This window comes from Stegodyphus dumicola, chromosome 2, assembly GCF_044657685.1.
Source record: "Stegodyphus dumicola isolate Sdum_Otavi_A_Nest chromosome 2, ASM4465768v1".
Classification (NCBI taxonomy): Eukaryota; Metazoa; Arthropoda; class Arachnida; order Araneae; family Eresidae; genus Stegodyphus; species Stegodyphus dumicola.
This window is the reverse complement of record NC_140769.1, coordinates 212,724,221-212,747,053: the sequence shown is the minus strand read 5'-3', so window position 1 is coordinate 212,747,053 and position 22,833 is coordinate 212,724,221. Positions and strand designations below refer to the sequence as shown.

The 22,833-nt window shown below is 35.6% G+C and overlaps 1 protein-coding gene across 1 annotated transcript in view; it reads left to right on the top strand.

Annotated features, from left to right (window-relative positions):
- Positions 1–22,833, top strand: part of LOC146998834 (uncharacterized) — a 188,925-nt gene that overhangs the window by 68,966 nt on the left and 97,126 nt on the right. The gene's annotated exons all lie outside the window — the stretch shown is intronic.

Here is a 22,833-nt window from a genome sequence, read left to right as displayed (position 1 = left end):
GTCGACTTTCACCGGAGAATGTCAACATTCACCAAATACGTCGGTGAAAGATCGAATATTGCATTACATTCTTGTACTCGTACATTCGGACCCTCACCGGTGTATGTCGACACTCACGGATGTGCTCTGGTGTAGGTTGAAAAGAGAGGAGTATATGTACACGCTGTCATTGCAAAAGGAAGTGTTCCACAAATATATGCTGTTGTAAAAGCAAGGGCCTCTTGTGCAATTGAAAGTGTCATAAGAGTTTAAGTTTTTGCAATAAATAAGATTTGAATCACGTAATTTAGTAAGTTTTAAACTTCTATTATTTTCCTTTCTCATTTTGAATGTACAGTGTGTTTTAAGTTCTTATATTCTTAAGTTCTTAATTTAAGTGCGTTTTTTCGTGACCGAATTACGGAGAAAATATAATATTCTTATGTGTTCAACATTCACCATAAGTAGATGGTGAATGTGGACATTTACCGGTGTAAGTCAGAAATAAGAGTATTTGGAAAATATTTCGGACATACAACAAGCGACTACGTGAATGTTGACATTCACCGGTGAAAGTCGACATTCTCCAGATTTCGGCGTTTCACCATAACATATATACGATAAACGTATATATATAGATATATATGTAAATGTGTGTGTGTGTGAATTAATGTTAGGAATTCTGATCGCACATATTGATCTATAATACAGAGCAAATTTGGCAGATGAATAAGATAAAATATTCAGATTTATTTCAATTCATATTTGCGGCTCCAATTCATTTGAAATTCTAAACCTACCTATTTCTAGAATATTTATATTTCTCATATTGTTGGAATAGGAAGAAAGTAGCACGACGTCGTGTCAGCGGTGACAGAGATAGAAAAAAATGTGCATAGTTCGACAATATTGTGGCTTAGTAAGAGAAATATTTGATTCAGGAAATTTAAATTCCCACTTAGCTAGATCATCATCTTTATGTAAATCATGTGATGGGGATATATATATCTACATAAATATATTTTAATTAATTAATTTTTATTTTTTAATTTTCTATTAATTCAAAATTATTTAATATTATATATTAAAAAAATAATTACAATGAAAAGTTGGAATCTGGAAATTTTTATTATGTTTGATGAGTACATTCTCTAAACTCGAGCTAAATAATATTCTAAATCTCTGTAAATCTAGAAATATATAGTCTAACAGAAACAGATGAAGAGAACAATTTATATTAGATTTGTTCCGAATAGAGTATAGGATGGATTTCAGTGTTTACGTAATTTGTTTTACATACATATATATTATTATTTATAAACATAAAGTCCTTTTTGTCTTTGTTACTCTAATTATATCAACTATTTGACATTCAACAACTAACTTCATAACAACTTCTCATTCACAAATTTTACAAACTGGCCGTTTAAACACGTGTATTTTGTATATTAGCTTTCTGTTTAGATATTTCATTAGTTAATGCAATAACGTTTCCTCATAATCAAAAGGTATGACAATAAATTTGAATTCTTCACAATAGGATTTTCCATCTTAAACATTTATAATATATTTTTGTAATGAAGGAATGAAAAAAACATTAAGCATTATAAATCTGAAAACGTATTATTTTCCAGACCAGCGTTTTTGTCCAAAAATTATTAAAGGTATAATTAAACTGGACCTGAAACATTATGTTTTGTTTTATTATTTTTTCCGAAAAGACTTACGTTTCCGACACGTATTGCAATCTTAAACATTGGGGATCCAATTCTTCTAGTAGTTGATCGCTGTAGTATATTCCTGCTTCTCCTTCTTCTTCTTCAAATATACGTCGATAATTATTTGCGCTGAAATATTTTTATTTTATTAAATATATATGTTCATATGTTTGAATTCATTAATTTAATAAATCATTACTTATACGTTTTTTGTCAAAAGTAGTAAGTTACAGTTTGCGAGCATTTTTACAGATTGTCAAAGATTTTTAAACGCTCAATGTTCCACGAAGAAAATATCTTTACTTATTCAAAATCTTTTAAAAACAATAAATATGGAAATGAATATTCCTCTTATTAACCTAAATTCCATTATGAGAATATACAGGTATAATAGGAAATGAAGCTGCTGGCACCAACAGCTCAGGATGCCATATTAAAAGGTCTGATTGACATCTATCATCTCAAATCAAACCATGCAATCAGGAAAAAATTTTCCAAACACGTTTTAATAAAATAACAAACAGGATGGGACGAGACAGATACAAGAAGATTGCTCGACGGTTACCTCCCGCAAGTATCCCTATAAAGAATAAATTTTTTTCTCCAATTAGATTGGCAACAAGTCATGGAAAGTTCCCATTTTATTACCAGAGATTCTTAAGAAGCACGTAAAATGCGAGCGCGAAAAACCTGCAAATCTGGAAAACCTAAGCTTTATAAATGGCACTCTCCCTTACTTTCCCTTCTTAGAAAAAATAACCAGGATTTGCATCAAAAATTCCAGAGAAACGTGTTTCTACAATATGAAGTGTGTGTCTGCACTTCAACAATTTATGAAATATATTATTGAAAGTGAAGGAACTGTGATTATAAGTATCTAATCATATTACAAAAGTGAATAAGCATATATTTAAGAACAAGAAAATTTTTTAAACGGTGGCTTCCGTTGACCATGCTGATGAAATTTCCAGTCGAGCGCAATTAATCAATGTTTGGGATCTCAACCTGATGGCTGCGTATGCTGAGTCGATGACTGATCATTCATTTGGACAATTTCCGCACAGGATTAAAAATTGCCTTCCTACAGACTTCTTCACTTAACGGGCCATGCGTTCAAAACACAGATTTACACGTTAACTGAAATGTATAAAAAAATTAGCGAAAACAAAAAAAGTATTTAAACGCACAATATCTCTTCGGATCTTCCTATGTTCCTGATTATTACATCTGCTGAAAACAATTTAATACGTTTAAATGCAACTACATTTCATTGAAGTGATCTATTAAATGTTTAACAGTTTTCTGCTGTTGACTTCAATAAATTTAATAATGTTTGGTATTTCATTTGTTTCCAGCAACACCTAGTCTCCTTTGCAAAGAAAATTAATATTAACTTTTGTAATTAAGAAATGATTTAGATGAAAAATTAAATTGGACTGGAGATAATGTCTCGGTTGTTTTCGTTAAAAGAAGTTGGTGCTTTCCTAATTCAAAAAATATCTCCATATATATACATAACATACATGTAATTAATTTACACACTTAAAAAAAGTATTCTTCACATGGTATCTTCAAATGGGTAGATACGATAGCTGAAAAACAAGTGTCGGACTAAAGCGGAGCTGCAAAGAGCGATTTGTTGTACTGATACTTCCGTTTATATAATTCTTGTTATTCGATGCATGTAGTTTTGTTGAAATTCGTGTTACAAATTGCTTTATTCTCTGATGTAAAATGAATTATCCCAAATTTTATTCAGAAGATTTAAATAACGGTTTCGATCACAATACACAGCATTTACTAGTAAAATATCTGGATCAGTGACTTTTTGACGTCATTTAAAACGCTTAGTTACAGGGCCGTAGTACAATTCCCAACCGGCCCCAAACCCAGGGGTATAGCGATATACAATAGTGACATGATCGAAGATTCTTTGGAAATAATCGCTATCATCGAATGACATGCATATTCTATTTAAGTAAACATAGTCATCAGCTTTTAATATTCGTTGCAAATAATCATTGTCATCGAATAATCATTGTAAAGAATTATTCTCATCGGATAATCATTGAAAATAATCTTTGTCGTTACATAAAGGGGCATAATAGCTGATGTATAAAGAATTGTACTCAAATTCTCAATAAAACAATCGAATATGTATTGCAATTTATCATATGATCATTATTTACAGGAATGATTCTTAAATGATTTCGACCTACGGCTCCTAATGACGCCGAGAAAAACTTGCGCAACTGTGACAAAAAGAAGATTTTAAAATACAATAAAAGCTTGAAAGCTAGGAAAAATGTCTGAATTTAATTTCCTTTTGTTTAAATGAAGCTTAATGTTTTTAAAGGAAACTGAATATAACGTCATTGTATGTCGAAAATCTTTCGTTAATATCAGTATTTTAAATGAATAGCTGCTTTTGGCAACTTTTATGTTTCACCTTTGGATACGTGACACGATATGCTATCGCTACGTTAATTCCTTTATTGAGATTTTGAAATTTTGTTATATTGAAATAAATTTAAATCATAAACTCTAATGTATTACCTGAAGTGTCAAAGGTCTTTGTTTCCTGAGTTGGCAAGAAAAATTTATTTACGAATCGCTGGTTGCTTGGAAAGAATGAATACATTTTCTTCATAATGAAATGTTTCTATGCAGTTTATGCTATTCTAATTTTATTTATAAAAATTTAATTTCTTTTATTGTATAGTTCCTTTCTGAGTAGAAGTTTAAACTTCTGTAGGTATTTAACGTAATTTAGATGCAATGTTACTTTACTACAGTTACATAATTTTTTTTTTAATTTACTAAAATGCCTGAACGCAAGAAGACAGCACAAATGTTACAGCGAGCTACATAAAAATGAAGTAAGAAACACTGGGAAACTCAGCAGGCAAGTACAAGAAAACTTGCGAGCTTCAAAAATGAATGAAGATACAACTAGAAACTCAGCAGGCAAGCATAGTGACAAGAAAGCTTACACATTCAAGAAAGTGAAGAAGAAACGAATAGGAGTTCCAGCAGACAAGCAGCAACTCAAGAAACTTCGCGTGCTCAAACTGTATCAGAAACTAGTAGAACACACAAAAGACATTCAGAAAACCAAGAAACACTGCGTGCTTCGGAAAGGGAAGCCGGAGCGAAACGGAGGCCCATTAGATAAGTGGAACGTCAACAGAATATGCGCGATGAAGAGAAGCGATGAAGATAAGTTGCGCGATGAAGATACGTTGCAAGTAAACGAAGGATACAAGACTCTCCGCGTCACCGTAAGATTCGACAGGAAATAACAGAACAGCTCAAGAACCTGCATAAACAACTCAAGACGCTGCAGATTACGAACAATTTCGGTTCGAAGAGGCAGAACTTGTACGAGAAAACAAGCTTCGCAAGAACGCATTAAGTACTCTTCACAATGCAGGAAGTTTACTTTGAGCAACACACTGTATACATAGAAATGGTAGACATATATAGTAAAGATTTTGCTTTGGCAACAGCCCCCTAGTAAAATGCATGAAGTTTATATTGGTATCTCACAATACCTGAACGAAATTTTTCTATTTACTTCTTCATTTACTATTTTCTTAAATTTTTTATCAGTAATCCTGTCTATCTATTATAGATATCAAAATCAGAAAAATTTAATTAATTATCTTTAAATGTATCTAAGTAATGAAAACTTCGCCCCTATTCATACCGAAACAACACGATGTAATTGTAGATAGCTAGAAAGTAAAATGTATTCAGCAGGCTGTACAGCAAGCGGCATGTATAAATGGTGATAACACAAGAATGGTATTTAATGTTATATACTGGCAGAGTTTTAAAATAAGAACATATACATCAGTGTTTTAAAAATACGAATTTTGCATCAAATTGCAAAACAAATATCTTAAAATCTGCCTTTTCATGCATAAGAGTTCAGCATTCGGAAAATTATATTTTCGTAAACGGTTTAGCAAAAATAACAAAAATTATTGCCTTGAGAAATGGATAATCTTGGTATGAATCCGAATTACGCCAAGACTACCCGTCAATGGTTGTTTTGAACACGCCCTAAATGTATATATATATAACCCTTAAAAAACGTAAAGTGAGTGAATCTACTATCCGAGTGTGTAATAGTATGATAATGCTATGTCGTATGAACATAACTTCTTGCATTGTAAATAATCTGTAATATTATGATAATGCTATGTCCTATGTGTTGAAGTATGTTGTAACAGTAAGTTGCGCTATGTCCTAAACGTTGTTAGTGCTATGTCCTATGTTTACTGTAATCAGGTCCCCTGTGTCCAGAGAGCTAGTACATGGGGGCTATACCATTTTTGTCAATGGCGATGGCGTGGTGCCCCCTGTACTTGTTCCTGTCCTGTCCTGTCCTATCCGAGTGTGTCTTTATGTCTTGAGATTTTAAGAAATAAGAAATGCATTTATCAATCTGGATAAAGCTAACGCTATTGCCCGAATAACAACGTTTATTTAACACTTGATATAACCAATTTCATATACATCTTGAAAGAAAAACATAAATTTCCTAATCAGATTCTACCAATTGCAGAAAAAAGACAGAAATAATGGAATTTCTAATAACACTACAAGTAACATACCGAGGAATAAATTGCGCGGCAAAACTGATGCAATCTACAATATGTAAACCAAAAAATTTAGGTTCCGCTATAGAAATGCAATAGAATGAGAAATGAAACTATGATGAGATTTATAATGAAAAATTTACCATAAAGTATTAATATATGGTATTAGTAAATATATACTTTTAATACTACTCATTTAAATATGCTGAAACTTTCATAATATTCATTACTTACAAACGCTTTTTCATCCATCGAAGCATAGCACAAGCCATTCTCAATTCAGTGCTGGTGCACGTCAATAAAATAAGGATAAATCCAAATTTTTACAAAAAATCAATCGCCTTGACTCGTTTCTCAGAAAACGTATGTCTACAAATGCAGTATTAATATATCACATCAATATAATTCGGGATCATAAAATCTCCAAACAACGCATTAAACGCAAAAAATCGCATTAAGGCAGAATGAAGAATTTTCACTCTTACAATGGCTTTTACAACAATATACAATAGAATCTAATTTCTAAACTAAGTGTTCATTGTTACACCATATTTCATTCTTGAGGAATCTTCCATGGTTGTTCAGTAATTCTAACTGTTAACTGGTTTAAATCGAATTATGATTTCATATATATGCACAGACTTATATATGTATATATTAATACGTATCTGTAGTAACATACATCATCTTATTATATGTAGGCGCATAATTCTAAATTAATTATACTAGTCAACATAATTTATATATTGATAGCATCAGACTTTAAAAATTATTTATTACTATCTGCTTGCTAACTATTATATAATTACGTACAGTGGTACCTCGACATACGAGTTTAATTCGTTTCGTAACCTTGCTCGTATCTCAAAGCAATTTTCCCCATTGAAATAATTCGAAATGCCATTAATCTGTGCCAGCTCTCAAATCACGACCTCAGTTGTTTTTGTTAAGTGTTTTCGAATAAGAAATATGTATTTTCTTATTCAAAAACAAGAAGAAACAATTATTTATAAATAACAAATACATATTCTATAAAAACATAATTAAAAGAAAAAGTGAAGTGCCTACGGAAGCGCTTAATTTTTGTCTCTGGTCTTCGCTTTTTTCGTCATGCTCTGCTCATTTTCACCCGCAGATCGTTTAAAAAACTGTCGAAGGAGGTTTGTTTCTTCCTCCGTGTCAAGGATGCACGACTAGTTGCAACATTTTCGCGCGTTGATTTTTATCCACGCACTCTACAACTTTCTCCCACATTCCCAAGACCTAAGATCACGCTCTCTAGAAGAATTTCGGCTCGACAGCAGTTGTCGCCCAACAGTGGCGGAGGGGTAAAATCGCTGAGCACTGGTAGTTTCAAACTGGTTTCGATTCTAGGCGAATAGGTTGACTGCATGGGAGGTTTCGGAGTTTTTCCTATGTGTAACGTGTATATTAGCCAGATTCCCTTAGAATGTTCTCCACGAAGGCATCCTTCATCCTAGGCAGATAGCGCAAGTGTGCTTCGTTATAATCAACTAAATCAAACCAAACACCAGAATTGCCTGTGTGGCACAGACAGACTAAACACTTGTCGAGCACCGAAGCTAGAATCCTAAGATTCGAGGACGAATACGAAGGTTGTAGAAACCGGCTTTCCTATCTCCATGCCAGAAAACCGCTAAGCGGAAAATATTTTCAAGTTTTTTGTGGTGAGTAGGCGAAATAAAGCAGGATTACGATTATCGTAGGATTTACGTTATAATCATGATGGTAAAGTGATGTAATTATATTAAAATCATGACCAGTATATGAAATTATTCGTCAAAGTTTTGGAATGATTTTGGTATATATGGTTCGAAGGTAGCATTTATGACATTGAAGCATCCTTTTTGAATATTTATATAAATATGTCGCGAGACTGCTCAACTAAGGTGAGATCGTTATAGGCAAGGTCGATTATGCTGACATTTTCTCAAGTCAGTAAATTGACCAAAGTATTATACTTTGGTACTTTAGTTTTACACTAATGTTGAGAGGAAATAAATGTTTCTTTGCTCTTATCTGTTCCGTAATAGAGTTCCAGGTAGAGTGTGATATATGTAGGGATTATAGCGATGTTCAAAGTAAAAGGTATACAGGAAAGAAAAGTGACAAAAAGAAAAATGTGCCTTAAGTTATAGTTGATTTCTTTCTTTCAGCAAATCATGTATATTCTAAACGCGATCGTCTAATACTATAGCCAAAATTTATCGAAACATCGCGGCATAAAAATACATAGCAACGAATTTTCAAGCATAATTTTTTTTTATAAACTGACTAACATATTTACATTTTTGTGAAGTAGCATATTTACATGTATACGAAATGAAAAATAGATATGAGGTAATAATAAAAAACTAAATAAAATATGCTCCCAAATAAAGACGTTAAGGCAATAATTGCTAGACAAAGACAGAAAGTTGGTAACTAAACTGAGAACTTTTGCGGGGAAGACAATTTATTAGTTCAAAAATCTATAAATATGTCAAAATAGAATAAATTCTATGTAGAAATGTTAGCAAAGATACTGTTACGAATTTGGTATTTAAAAAGCTAATGTTACTTCAATTATAAATTAAATGGTTTTATTTCTCGCGCAGTGCAGGGCGTGACGAATATTAAAAGAAAGCTAAGCAGGAAAATTGAAAATACAAGATGGCGTGCATTAAATAAATAAATATCTCTTTTTGATTTCGAGAAAGTACTGGAAAATTCTAGCGCGTGATTTTAAAATCTTATAAAAGGAGGAAAACGTCTCAGTTCGCAGTAGTTGCTTAGTTTGTTGTTGTTTAGAAAACTGCTCTTGTTGATTGTAGCGAATTCGCGGATTAGCGTTCTTTAGCTGTTTTGAATTACGTTCTATTGGACATTTGAGTAGTTAAAAGATAACTACTGTGAGATATTGTAATACTGCATGATAATTTGAGAAAATGTAAGCATTTTTGTTGTGATAATAATAAATTTTTGTTCATTTTTCATCGGACTTGTGCATTCATTTCATAACGAACTCGTACGCACGCAACAATTTTTGGTGTCAGAAGTGGGATTTGAATGCCAATAACAAGAGCGATGGAAGAGCAATTAAGGCAGTTGATCTCAGCCTTTACCTCGTTGAAAGAAGATATGAAATCTAATCAGGAAAGGATTGAAGCGGGACAAGAATCCGTTAAGGAAGAGATAAAGGCCATTCAAGCTGGTCAATTAACTTTTAAAGACGAAATAAAAGCCGTACAAGTAAAGATTGAAAAAAGTCAATACGAAATGAAAAGAGAAATTGCCTGCATAATGGAAACCAAATTCGATGCTATGGAAGGCAGAATAGATGTGGTTGAAAATAAAGTTGGGCAAATTGAAGAAAAGGTTTCTTCCGTAAAAGGTCAAATTGAAGAAAGAGTTTCTTCGGTGAAAGAAGAAATAGAAGAAAGAGTTCCTTCTGTAAAAGACCATATAGAAGAGCGAGTTTCTGCCGTCGAGCAACAAATTGATGATAGGGTTTCAGCCGTTGCGAAAGAAGTTGACACTTTAAAGAAGAGCATAGCGAACGAAAGAAGCAATTCTGAGGGTTTTAAATTCTTACCGATGCCTGCTCGTCCATCTCTGAAGATATCCACATATGATGGGAATACATCCTGGCAAGTGTATAAAACACAATTTTCTATCGTTTAGGATGCGAATGGATGGGATTCCCAAACTAAGGCCTGCCATCTCGCCGCTTCTCTGAGAGCAGACGCAGCGGATATCCTGCAGACGCTTCCAGAAAACCAAAGACTTGACTTCGAAGCTTTATCCGGCGCATTGGAACTGCGCTTTGGCGAGAAATGTTTAAAAGACTACAGCAGGCTTCAATTAAAATCCCGTCAACAGAAGCCCACCGAATCACTCCAGGAACTCGCCACAGATGTTGAAAAGCTGTCCCACCTCGCCTTTACGGAGTGCCCGAGAGAAACGAGGGAAATCCTGTCCCTGCAGTACTTTATCGATGGCATCCGGGATCCCGAAATACAGAAGGCTCTACGAATGGCGGATGTTAAAGATTTGAAAAGTGCTTTAGTGTACGCCATGAAATTCGAGGCAGCCCAGCAAGCCACTCGTCGAGACCGCCACCCCGTGAGAGCTGCTCAAGTCCAGCAGCCAGAGAATCAAGTCACTGCTCGTCTAGACGATTTAACTAGACAACTCAACGCCTTGAGACGGAATATTGGTGATAAGAAACCGACCGTTAAGTGCTGAAACTGCGGTGCTGAAGGACACATACGACGGAATATTGGTGATAAGAAACCGACCGTTAAGTGCTGAAACTGCGGTGCTGAAGGACACATACGACGAAACTTCAGAACACCCCAGGGCACGGATGTTAAGACCGCTCCTAGCAAGCAGCAGGGAAACTAATTAGTGGCCATCTCGTGGGGCGGAGGTTGCCAGATAATGAAAAGCCCCAGTTTAAAGCGCTTCAGATTTCTGCAGTGAGAGGCGGCAGTAATGGACTTTTTGTAATAGGACATATTAATGGAGTTCCCTGCAATATGACAATAGATACAGGAGCCAACGTTACCATCATCCGAAAAGATTTGGCTCAACAATTGGGAAGCAAACTTATCTGGACGCCGCCCTGCGTTACCCTCCAGACTGTGTCCGGTGAGAAGATCGATATCGCGGGGAAAGTGAACGTTAATATCAGGTTTGGAAGTACCGCTTACCATCACATAGCATATGTAGCAGACGTTACAGATCCTTGCATACCCGGATTAGACTTTTTAAGGAAATATAATTTTTCCTTGGACTTTAAAAATAATGAATTGCATTCTGCGTCTGAGGACATAACGTTATTTGGAATTAATAATGAAGAAGTTAAATCTGTCCACAGAATCATAGCACAAGACAATATCACAATACCGGCAAGAACAGAAATTTTACTCCCTGGATCTATAGCCGAAAACAGAGATTTTCGCTACGGCATCATAGAATATCCCAATAACTCTAATACCCCGAAAGGAGTACTAGTAGCCTCAACACTCGTCGACTTATCGAGAATGGTTATTCCTGTGAGAGTTGCCAATATAACTGAGAAGGCGAGAGTTATTAAGAAAGGCGACGTGGTTGCAGCATGTACTCCAGTAACCAGCGTTGAAAGAAAGAGCAACATCCCAGAACCCGTGTCCTCAGAGAGCATTACATCGGAGTTATTGCAGAATGCGCAATTAAACGATGAAGAGAAGAATGCTGCCGATCGCGTCATTAAAGATCTTCAAGTTGTTTTTTCCCGCTCGTCTTCTGACGTGGGTCGAACTAGTTTGACGCAACATAGAATCGATACAGGCGATCATCACCCGATCAAGCAACATCCAAGACGCCTACCGTTTGCTAAACAGGAAGAGGTACGAACACTTTTAAAGGATATGGAAGAAAGCTATGTTATCGAGCCTTCAGCAAGTCCATGGGCATCTCCCATCGTTCTTGTCAGAAAGAAAGACGGCTCAACAAGATTTTGCGTTGACTATCGCCGGTTGAATGAGGTTACGAAGAAAGACAGTTACCCTCTTCCTAGAATTGACGACATTTTGGACACTCTTTCTGGAAGCAAGTGGTTCTCAACACTTGATTTAAAGAGTGGGTATTGGCAGGTAGAAATACACCCTGATGACCGAGAAAAGACGGCATTTACTACGGGACAAGGGCTTTGGCAATTCAAGGCGATGCCGTTTGGACTGTGTAATGCGCCGGCAACATTCGAACGTCTTATGGAGACTGTTTTGAAAGGCCTTTCCTACGAAGCCTGCCTGATATACCTGGACGACATCATCATCGTCGGAAGAGTTTTGAAGAACATTTAGAAAATTTTAGGAAGGTGCTTCAGAAACTGAAAAAAGCCAATCTGAAGCTGAGCCCCGCTAAATGCAAATTGTTCCGAAAGGAAGTGACTTATCTGGGACATGTCATCTCTGCAGAAGGTGTACGCATGTATCCTGAAAAGATATCAGCGGTTAAATCCAGGACACGTCCCGAAAATGTCCATCAGCTGAGAAGCTTCCTAGGGCTTTGCACCTACTATAGGAGATTCGTGAAGGACTTTTCTTCCATCGCAAGACCCCTTCACAAGCTGACAGAGAGCAAGCAAACGTTCTTGTGGACAAAAGAATGCGAGGATGCATTTAACAACTTAAAGGAAGCTTTAACATCTGCTCCAATCCTGACGTATCCTCAGCTCGACAGACCATTTATTCTCGACACGGACGCGAGCAATGACAGTGTCGGTGCGGTTTTGTCCTAAGAAATAGACGGCCAAGAACGTGTAGTAGCGTACTGGAGCAAGTGCTGGTCTAAACCGGAGAGGAATTACTGTGTCACCAGGAAAGAGTTGCTCGCCATAGTCAAAGCTGTAGAACATTTCCATCATTATCTATACGGCAGAAAATTCCTCCTCCGCACGGACCATGCATCATTAGCCTGGCTTTTAAATTTTAAGAATCTTGAGGGTCAAATAGCCAGGTGGATACAGAGACTGCAAGAATATGACATCACTATCCGTCATCGAAAGGGATCATCACACGGGAACGCCGACGCCCTGTCTAGAAGACCTTTGCCAGAAAGCTGCCGATATTGTTCCAGGGTGGAAGCGAAATACGAGCTGCTGACTCCGGTCGCAAGACAAATTACAACATCAACATCGGCTGATCGAGACCCGTGGAGTGATGATGAAGTCAGGAAAGACCAGCTGGAAGACCGTGACATTAAACCCATACTTGATTTAATAGAGTCATCAAACAGAAAACCTACATGGCAGGACATTTCTATCTGTAGTCCTACAACAAAACAATACTGGGCACTCTGGGATTCACTTCACATTCGAAACGGCGTCTTATACCTGAAATTCGAGTCGGATGATGGGAAGACGTGGGACCTCTGCCACGAACTGCTGATGGTAACAAATACATACTCGTTGTCATTGATTACTTCACCAAGTGGCCTGAAGCGTATCCTATTCCTGATCAAGAGGCTGTTACAGTAGCTGAGGTGATGATACAGCACTGGATTTCCAGGTTCGGGGTGCCTCTTCAGTTACATTCCGATCAGGGAAGGAATTTTACCTCGGTAGTAATCAAAGAACTATGCAAACTACTCGGCATTGACAAAACCCAAACGACGCCATTACATCCCCAGTCGGACGGCATGGTAGAGAGGTTCAATCGAACCATCCTTAATAACCTCTCATTAGTGGTTTCCAGAAGCCAGCAGGACTGGGACAAGAAATTACCACTCTTTTTACTGGCTTACCGCAGTGCTGTTCACGAGACTACCGGCTATTCCCCATCACAGATGGTCTTCGGTCGTGACCTTCGTCTGCCTTGTGATCTATTGTTTGGACGCCCTCCGGATTCTCCTTCATCGTCTGAGGAATATATTCAAGATCTCCAGGCCCGGTTTGAAGTGATGCACAACTTTGCACGAGAGAGAGTCAAATTGGCGACAGAGAAGATTAAGACCCGCTACGACACAAGAGCTATTGAACATCAATTCCACGAAGGAGACAAGGTGTGGTTGTGGAATCCGACTCGACGGAAAGGACTTTGTCCGAAATTACAGTCACCTTGGGATGGCCCGTACACAGTCCTAAATAGGCTGAATGACATCGTGGTTCGGATTCGTAAGTCTTCGAACTCTAAACCTAAAAAACCTTCGAACTCTAAAGTCGTTCATTACGACAGGTTAGCTCATTACTATGGCCATAGTACGTAATGTAAATAATTGTAAATAGTATAAGACCATGGTCCTTTTTGTTTTTAAATGTATATTTGATTTGATTTGTATTTAGTATTTGATTTGCATTAAGTATTTGATTTGTATTTGATAGCATTTCATTTGTTTTATTTATTGCATTTATTGTTCATGTTGTTCATTATTGTAATGTAATGCTTATTAATGCATGTATGCCACAGTTGTAAGTTTAGCTTCCTGTTCAGGGATTGTACTGCCCGGGACGTGCAGTCCTTGGGAAGGGGGCAGTGTTACGAATTTGGTATTTAAAAAGCTAATGTTAGTTCAATTATAAATTAAATGGTTTTATTTCTCGCGCAGTGCAGCGCGTGACGAATATTAAAAGAAAGCTAAGCAGGAAAATTGAAAATACAAGAGCGCGTGCATTAAATAAATAAATATCTCTTTTTGATTTCGAGAAAGTACTGGAAAATTCTAGCGCGTGATTTTAAAATCTTATAAAAGGAGGCAAACATCTCAGTTCGCAGTAGTTGCTAAGTTTGTTGTTGTTTAGAAAACTACTCTTGTTGATTGTAGCGAATTCGCGGATTAGCGTTCTTTAGCTGTTTTGAATTACGTTCTACTGGACATTTGAGTAGTTAAAAGATAACTACTGTGAGATATTGTAATACTGAATGATAATTTGAGAAAATGTAAGCATTTTTGTTGTGATAATAATAAATTTTTGTTCATTTTTCATCGGACTTGTGCATTCATTTCATAACGAACACGTACGCACGCAACAATACATTACTGAGAGCCTGCAAACACAAATTGTAAAACGAGTTTTCGAAACAGTACAGTGGTTGGCTTGTTTACACTTAGATGTCCATTGCAATGAAATGTTTCCATGGCGTATTTGAAGGGCTCGATTTGCAATAGCAAGAACTTGGCATCCAAAACATATCCTCAGCAATCATTCCGCTAATGTCAATGGCAAGCAACTTAATAAGAGAATAAAACTGTATGCATAACATTTGGCCCATTTCACTTTGACTGCAAAGAAAGAAAATTTAAATGTTTACCTAACAAACCTAACGGTTTTGGTAATTGCATGACAACTAAATATTCACTAAAACTCGAAAACTGTTTTAATGTTTGGCTCTGAAACCGCCGTACCTTCCACAACGGCGTGGAAAAGACAGTGATCATTGTTAAAAAATACCGCTAGTACTTTTTGGCAGGTTCTTACATGATTTACGTGTAAATACGGCTGGCTTTTACATTTATTTTTTTCTTCTAAACATTGGTCATTGTCTGCCCATATTTTAAGATTACACGTTAATATATAAAAGTATCGTTCAAAATATTCATTGACGTATGCGCTCGATTTTTTAATATATGTTGCGGTCACTTTAAATTAATATCTGTATGAGTTAAAGAAATGTAGAAAGCAACGAGCGAATGAAGGACAAGAATCGAAAGATAACTTCTTTGTAACCATTTACAGAAAATGTAATAACTGGTTTAATTGGACTGGGTGATGAAAAATCTTCCATCATTTTCATATTTTGGTATATTGGCTTTAGAGCATGAAATAAAGCAAGCTCAAAATATGACCTAAATCAACAGTAGCAGTTAGATACTCACTTCTCGGAAGTTATATCAGAGCGTGAAATAAATGAAGCTGGATGTATATAAATTGGCAAGATATAATATCGTTGAAACAAACGTAATTTTCCGGGAAACTTTTATTACAGATCTGGTGGCATGGGCAATCCAATGTAATTCTGAACCCAAATGGCTGTCTGAAAATGGAAATTGTCAGATTCTCGGAAAGAAGAAAAAACTGAAGTCAATCATTAAATCAAGAGCTAATTTTTTCTACATCAAAGAAAACTTTTGACCTAATCTGTAAACGATAGAACATAATCTGTTAGATATAGTCACTTTGTCGACATGGGATTCGGTAAAATAGATGAAAGTTGTAAAATATTTATTCATTTTAATTTACCAGGTATTTTATGGTTACGCATCTTTACTGTGAGTTCTCTCTTACCTCTTCCCTGTCAAAATGTAAACCTTAGTTCGTGCGTATTTAAATGAGGTAGAAAAAGGTAGTATTAAGGGAGGTTTTAGATTAGAACGTGTACGGCTTGCTGAAGGACACATTACCAGTTCGAATTCTACGATAGCAGTCTGTCGTTATTGTTGTATATTCTTGGCAATAGTACTTGTCCTCCTCGTATATGATTCAGTGAACTTCGCGTTAATAATTTCTCTGCAGCCTTTGGGCTAGCTTAATATTTAGCTAATTTTTTTTAATAGAAATACCTTACTTTTAAATTGCAAAAAAAAATAAAAAAACATGCGTTTAAAAATCGCGATGCAGTCTTAACTGGTGGCATTTTTTTTTTTTTTCTTTTTTCCATTTTTCTATTCAGTCGTTTTTCAGCTAATCACCTCAACGCTCAGTTTTCTTACTAAGATGGCTTTAAAAACTTATTTTGCCTTCTTAATATTAACACTCTGTGCGTTTACTTTATTTATTAAATATGATACTTTTTGCCCCTTAAACCACCTAAAATTGGATTCAACTACAAAATTACAATATATTTCACAGCAGCATAAATTTAGAATATCCGATAAACGGTCTCGCGTGCTGGAAATAAAAATGTTTTATTCGGTACAGTGTTGCCACTGCTCGCTGGGTTTGTTAATAAAAAATTTGTTTTACAAAATATGAAATAGGTAATAATTCCAAATTCGGCTTTCCATGGGGCCTTGCTGGGGTGAAGGGCAGCGCTACTCTAAATCTGATGGTTATCGGAACAGTTGTTTCTTCACAGTGCGGAAAACCTACATACATCCACGCAGATTCTTCTTATTGAATTCCTTTAAATAAAATACAGTGCGATAATATTTGGTGGGAATAATCTGAAAACTGATACAGCGCATTTAAATGTTTCGAATCAAACTGTCGTTTCGAGACTGATATCCCGTTCAAGATAAACGTCCATTTTGGGGTAATAAGTACAATATGCGAAACAACTGCAAAATTAACAAAAAAAAGCTATTGTAGAGAATTCAATCGCAAAAAGAGAATGATTCAATCGCAAAAAGAGATGACACCAAATTACGTGTAATTACGGAGGAGGTGATTAGGCTACAGGCGAGGTTGAGAATGTTTTGACTTTTATATTTGAAATGGTAAATTTCCTTTATTAACTGTTATTAGCTATTGTTGTATGTATAATATCCAATCTGTACAAGCAGAATTCGTAAACAGTGCAAGAATGCATTTAATCATTTAAACAGTCCCTTGTGTCAAACGACTCGCAAACATTTTACCAATAAGTTAAGTAATTTCGGAAATATACGAAAAGATTTTTGGTATGAAAGTGTTTCTTCAGGAAAGGGCTCTTTCAGTTTCACAAGAGTATTTCTTGACTTGCAAGTCTGATATCCAAATTAATATGGGTTTCGTAATACTTAATAAATATTTTTAGAGCCACAGCGCATTTAGAGAGGGGCCTTGCAAAGATCAACATTAGAATTATACGTATCGAGTGCTCTTGGAAAAATTAGTAGCCTTCAGAGATGCTATTTTATATGTAGAAAAGGAGAATTAATATTTGTTAAATTCATTTTATCGTTTAGGCTACTAAGTCGATATTTTAAATTTTTACGTTTATTAAGGTACTGTTAAATAGTTTAAATTTGTTTTCATTTTTCATAATAAGCCGAATCATGAAAGAAAGAGATTGCTTACCAGTCGAAAATGCATGTTTTTAATTATTTTTCCTTTAATGATCTTTTTTAAAACTTTTGTATGGGAACTTATATTATTTCATTAAAATTTTTTGAAATAGATTTGATAAGATCGAATGAAGTGTCAAGAATTTAAGAAAATGCTAAACATTTCTCTGACTCCGATAAAATTAACATTTAATTTTCATTTCTCATATCGAAATTCACAAATAGGAAACCAGGCATTGTTCTTTTTCATTTCATGGTGTTCTAATTTTTCCACTTCAACTGAACTTTATCAGAAACTAGATGATGATGCAATAAATCGATGTCATCGAAACGACACTACTATATTAGTAGTGTTCCTTTATAGGAAATTATCAATATTATAGGTTTTTATAAACAAGATTTTATGCCGCTGTTTACATCAACATCCACACGTTTGATATTTTAATATAAATATTTAATTTTCCTTTGCAGTTAATAACAAAACTTTTGCCTTAGTATATGGCTCTACAATTGCATTGCTTTTATTTCTGAGAATGCATATTTTTATAGTTATTATATCCATGCTCACCCCAAACCCAATACGGTAATTTAAGTAAAGTGTCCGTGAATATCTGTAGTCGAAGAATATAAAGCCGTAGATGGCAACACAGGGAATTTCTGAAGACAGCGTAGACGCATTGTATTTTAATATTAAATAAACAAATCTTGTACTCTATATATAGAAAGTATTGCCCGCTTATTGCATACCAGTTTTCTCGTCCGCCTATACGGTATAAAAGTTTGTCTCTTTCTTGCTCAGGATACATTTAGTTTCTAAGTTTAATTGTTTTACTTTTTTGAATGAAACTGCATTGCTTCTTAGATGTAAAGCGGTGGTTTTGTAATGTCTTGGTGTGGAGAAAATGTTTTTCCGTGACAACTAATTTTATGTAACATATATCCGAACTTTTTGGAAAGGTGAGTGCCGACATTTCTCCTTTTAGTGTAGTTCCTTTTAGTGTTACATGTGTGAACTTATAAGAAACTTCCGAAATTCTTATCTAAGGAAATTTTTCTCAAAAATATGGGTAAACCAGACCGGCTTCATGAAGTAAAAAATTCAGCAATTTGAACGTTTTATTGCGAAACGTTCTTTCCCGGAGGACATTGCACCAAGCTCCAGTTTTTTATTGTTCCATTTACGGGGATTAAGAAGGCTAATGAGCACGTAACCCAGTGAACCAGCTGTTGTGTCGATGGCGAAAAGGAAGAAGGCAGACAATAAATTGCTATAAAAGTTGCTTAATTTTGAACTCTCCACTCCCACGATTTAGACTCCGTGCTTGTTCTTCCTTGCTTATTGACGCTGAAAAATTAAACTGTGTAGATTAGAGATGATGGGATGAACATAAGTCTGAATAAAATTACATGAAAGAGGGAAGCCGAATAAACAGTGAAAGATTCCTTGGGAGATGTGTTGCAAACGGCCTACTTCCGTTTACTAGCGTATTTTTGACATTTTCGCTGACATTGAATTTACAGATGAAACTCCTACTAAATTTCTTTAAGAATGCTTTACTATTCCCAAATTCAGGATCCCGGTGCAGTTATTTATTGCATAATTCAGCAAACCTGAATTTTTTATGCAAAATTCTAAGTGGCAGAGCGAGCAGGAATTGTGTAGAAAATTGATGTAGTTTTATTCCGGGATAAAATTTTCTTACAAAGTGAAATAGCTAGTACTATTACACTTTCCAGTTTCCTCCTCTCGTATTGCAGTTTTAAAGCATTATTTTTATTCCTTCCCATTTCAACTAAAACTGTCAGTGAAATTCAGTCACTAAACATTGTGGTCGAGCGGAAACAAATAAGAAAAGCTACCTTCAATATCGATGCAGTGGTGAATAGGAAAAATTTGACAGAAGCAAAGATTTAGAAATAAAATATTTAGGAATGAGATTACTATGAACGAGTGCTACTTCAACGAGTGTTTCGTAAAGTTAATTTAAAATAAAAACTCGGATGCAAATTTAAAGGTTCAAATCCCGCGAACGGGCTGGCTGCATGGGCGTTTTCGTGGTTTTCCCCATGTGTAACGTGCATACGAGCCAGTTTCCCTTAGAAAGTCCTCCACGAAGGCATCCCTCCCTTTAGGCAGATAGCTCTCGTGTGCTTTGCCATAATTACGGATGATCTGCTCGGAGGATTCGACAGAAGGAGAGAGGCTTGTGACTCGATTAGTTTTCATTATTATCATTTTTTTCTTTTCTGCGAACAAAACGGGGAAATCCCTTTTTATGTCTATGTATAAATTAGAGTAATGTAACATTTCCACTTGTGTGAAATATCGAAAAAGATCTCGACATTGAATGATCCGTGCTCCGATTATTTCAACTGTAACGTGCACTTTGTAACCTAGTGGGTTGCAATATATTGAATCTCGAGAACATAGAGTCCGCGATTTTATTTTTCGTTAAGTACGGATACCAAAATTTTGAAAGCAAAACGAAAGTCGCGTTTAGGGTACAGAAATAGCTCAGTCGTATTTAGGGTGCAGATTTAGAATAAAATCGCATTTAGGTTACAGATATTAGTCGCCCAGATATAGCTCAGAAGATTGAAAACGAAAGTTTTAAAGATGGTTTGATTTAATGATGGTTTGGTTCAGATTTATGTACGGGATCCATTTTCCATAGTAACGAAAAATGCTGCTGGTCGGATTAAATGAGATTTAGCTGAACTTTATGATTTACTTGAGAGCAAGCTCATGGCCCTCGAAAGCTCAAAGGTAGAACTAAGGAAGAGTTTGCTGAATTTTTGGAGCCACTTCTTGAGTCCTGCTTACCAGAAACTGTTCAATGGATGATGCTTCGTCCCAGCAAGATAGTGCGCGCTCTTTGGATAAACGTTTGTGCTTTCTTCGAAACCAAGTGCAAAGGGAGGAAAGGATTAAGCTCGCACGTAGCCGGGTCGGGAGCTTCCCTTTCTGCTCATTCACGTCCACATTCTGATGTTCCCTATTGCTCTACAGCTGCTGCCTTCGTAAATTTCCAAGGCAATACAGGTAGGCGGAATTTAGGTTGTATTTTTTGTTAGAAATCCCACAATTCTGCCGAATGTTTTTCTGCTCGCAAAATGTGTTTAGAAGATAAACTAAAGCCTTTGGTGCAAACGCCTGTCTATTTTCGCCGCCTACGAGTTCGACATAGCTCACAGGCCTTCAGAAAAAAAGTAAAATGTTTAACATGTGTATAAATTTCACTATACCAATATGTGCTCTAATAGCGAAACTGTAAAGCGAAATGAAACTGAAAGTACTGTTTTTTCAAGTAATGCATTGTCTAATCAGCCAACTGTTAATAAAAATGTGTCTTTGCAAACATTTGATTTAAAAATAGTTTTCGAAGGTACACAACTTACAGTTCGTACGATTTTCGACAGAAGTTCACATAATCTTATCTTTCAGAAAGGGTCATCACGTTTTTGCAACTGCGTCCCAAATAGAAACAAACCATTCTTGGGGAGAGAGAGACAAGTCCTAATTGCCATTTAGTGTTTGATGTTAATTTAAGAAATTTTGAGGGAACGTATGAACATAACTTTGAAGTACTTACTCATAACAAAATATGCGAATCTGTTCCAAAAATAGTTGATCACAATACCCTAAATTAAAAGGTAGAAATATCACCTTGTCTGATTTGCAAGCTAAGGAATATAACATTGAATTACTTTTAGGAGCAGATGCCATCGGGGACATTATTGCTGGCAGCTCTCTGAAACTGCACTCGGGTGTGTCTGTAGTGGCGACTGAATTCGGATACACTGTGATTGGTAAAGTAAACAGCTTATCTGAAAAATCTACTTCAGCTACTATTCTAGCATTACTGGAAAATAATTTGTTCAACAATATAGTGTCGTTGCATTCCTCTAATCTTGTGTAACCGAACTCTGGAATTTAGATGCCATTGACATAACAGACCCAACCGAAGATGTTAAACTAGAACTTGCTCACACCAACACAGTTAAGCAATTCAAAGAGATATTAAATTTTCTTTCCGATGGCCGATATGAATTGCCACCATCCTTTAAATTTGAAATTCTGTTACCTAACAATAAATCTATGACCTTTAAAAGTCACAAAAGAATGTGTCGACGAATTGATGAGAAAATCAGTTAGGTGAATATAAGGTAGTTTTTGAAGCAACGGGAAGATCTAAAAGTAATAGAAAAGAATTTAGTATGCTTGATTTTTTTCGCCATTTATTTTAACAGAAAGTTGCTTAGTAAGATTTTGTCCAGGTTTATTATTTGTCATGATTCTAGATTTGGAGGATGAAATTTCAAGTTTAATTTTCTTGCATTCTTGCTGGAATATGGCTATTATTTCTTGACAATTTCTTCGAAGGATTAAATGGGACCTTCCACTCATAACAAATGCGACATCATCGGCGAAAGCAGTAATTTTAGCAAAAGGAAGCCAAGCACTTTTTATAATTTTATTAAATGTAATATTCCATAATTCTGCGCTTATACATGAACATCCACGAACTTGTCTTCTTCTGATTAAAGAATTATTATATAAAATGAGACTATGCCGATTATCAAGGAAATTATTGATAATTTAATAGATATTATAAGTACATTCAATATTTCTAAGTGCTTCTTTAATTGAGGGCCGCCATAATGAATCAAAGGCTGATTTGAGACCTAAGCTGATTATTGCGGATTGTAGGTTATTGATTTTATTAACATGGATTTGGTTTAGGACTGCACTGGTTGCATGAATGGTAGATTTTTGCTGCCTAAATCCACACTGATTTTCATTAATGAATTTATGATGGTGAAAATGGTATTCAAGTCTTCCTATAATACAACTTTCAGATTTTCTCCAAGGGATGGTAGAAGGTTAATTGGCCGATAGGAATTAGGATTTTCATGAGCTTTGTTCTTTTTGAGGAAGAGTATGTTTTGTCTTGTTTTATAGCAGTCTTGAAAAATACCAAGTTCGAGACATTTATTGCAGATTAGAATTAGCTTAGGATTACTTTTATGTATAATTTGATAGCAGATTCTATCTGGTC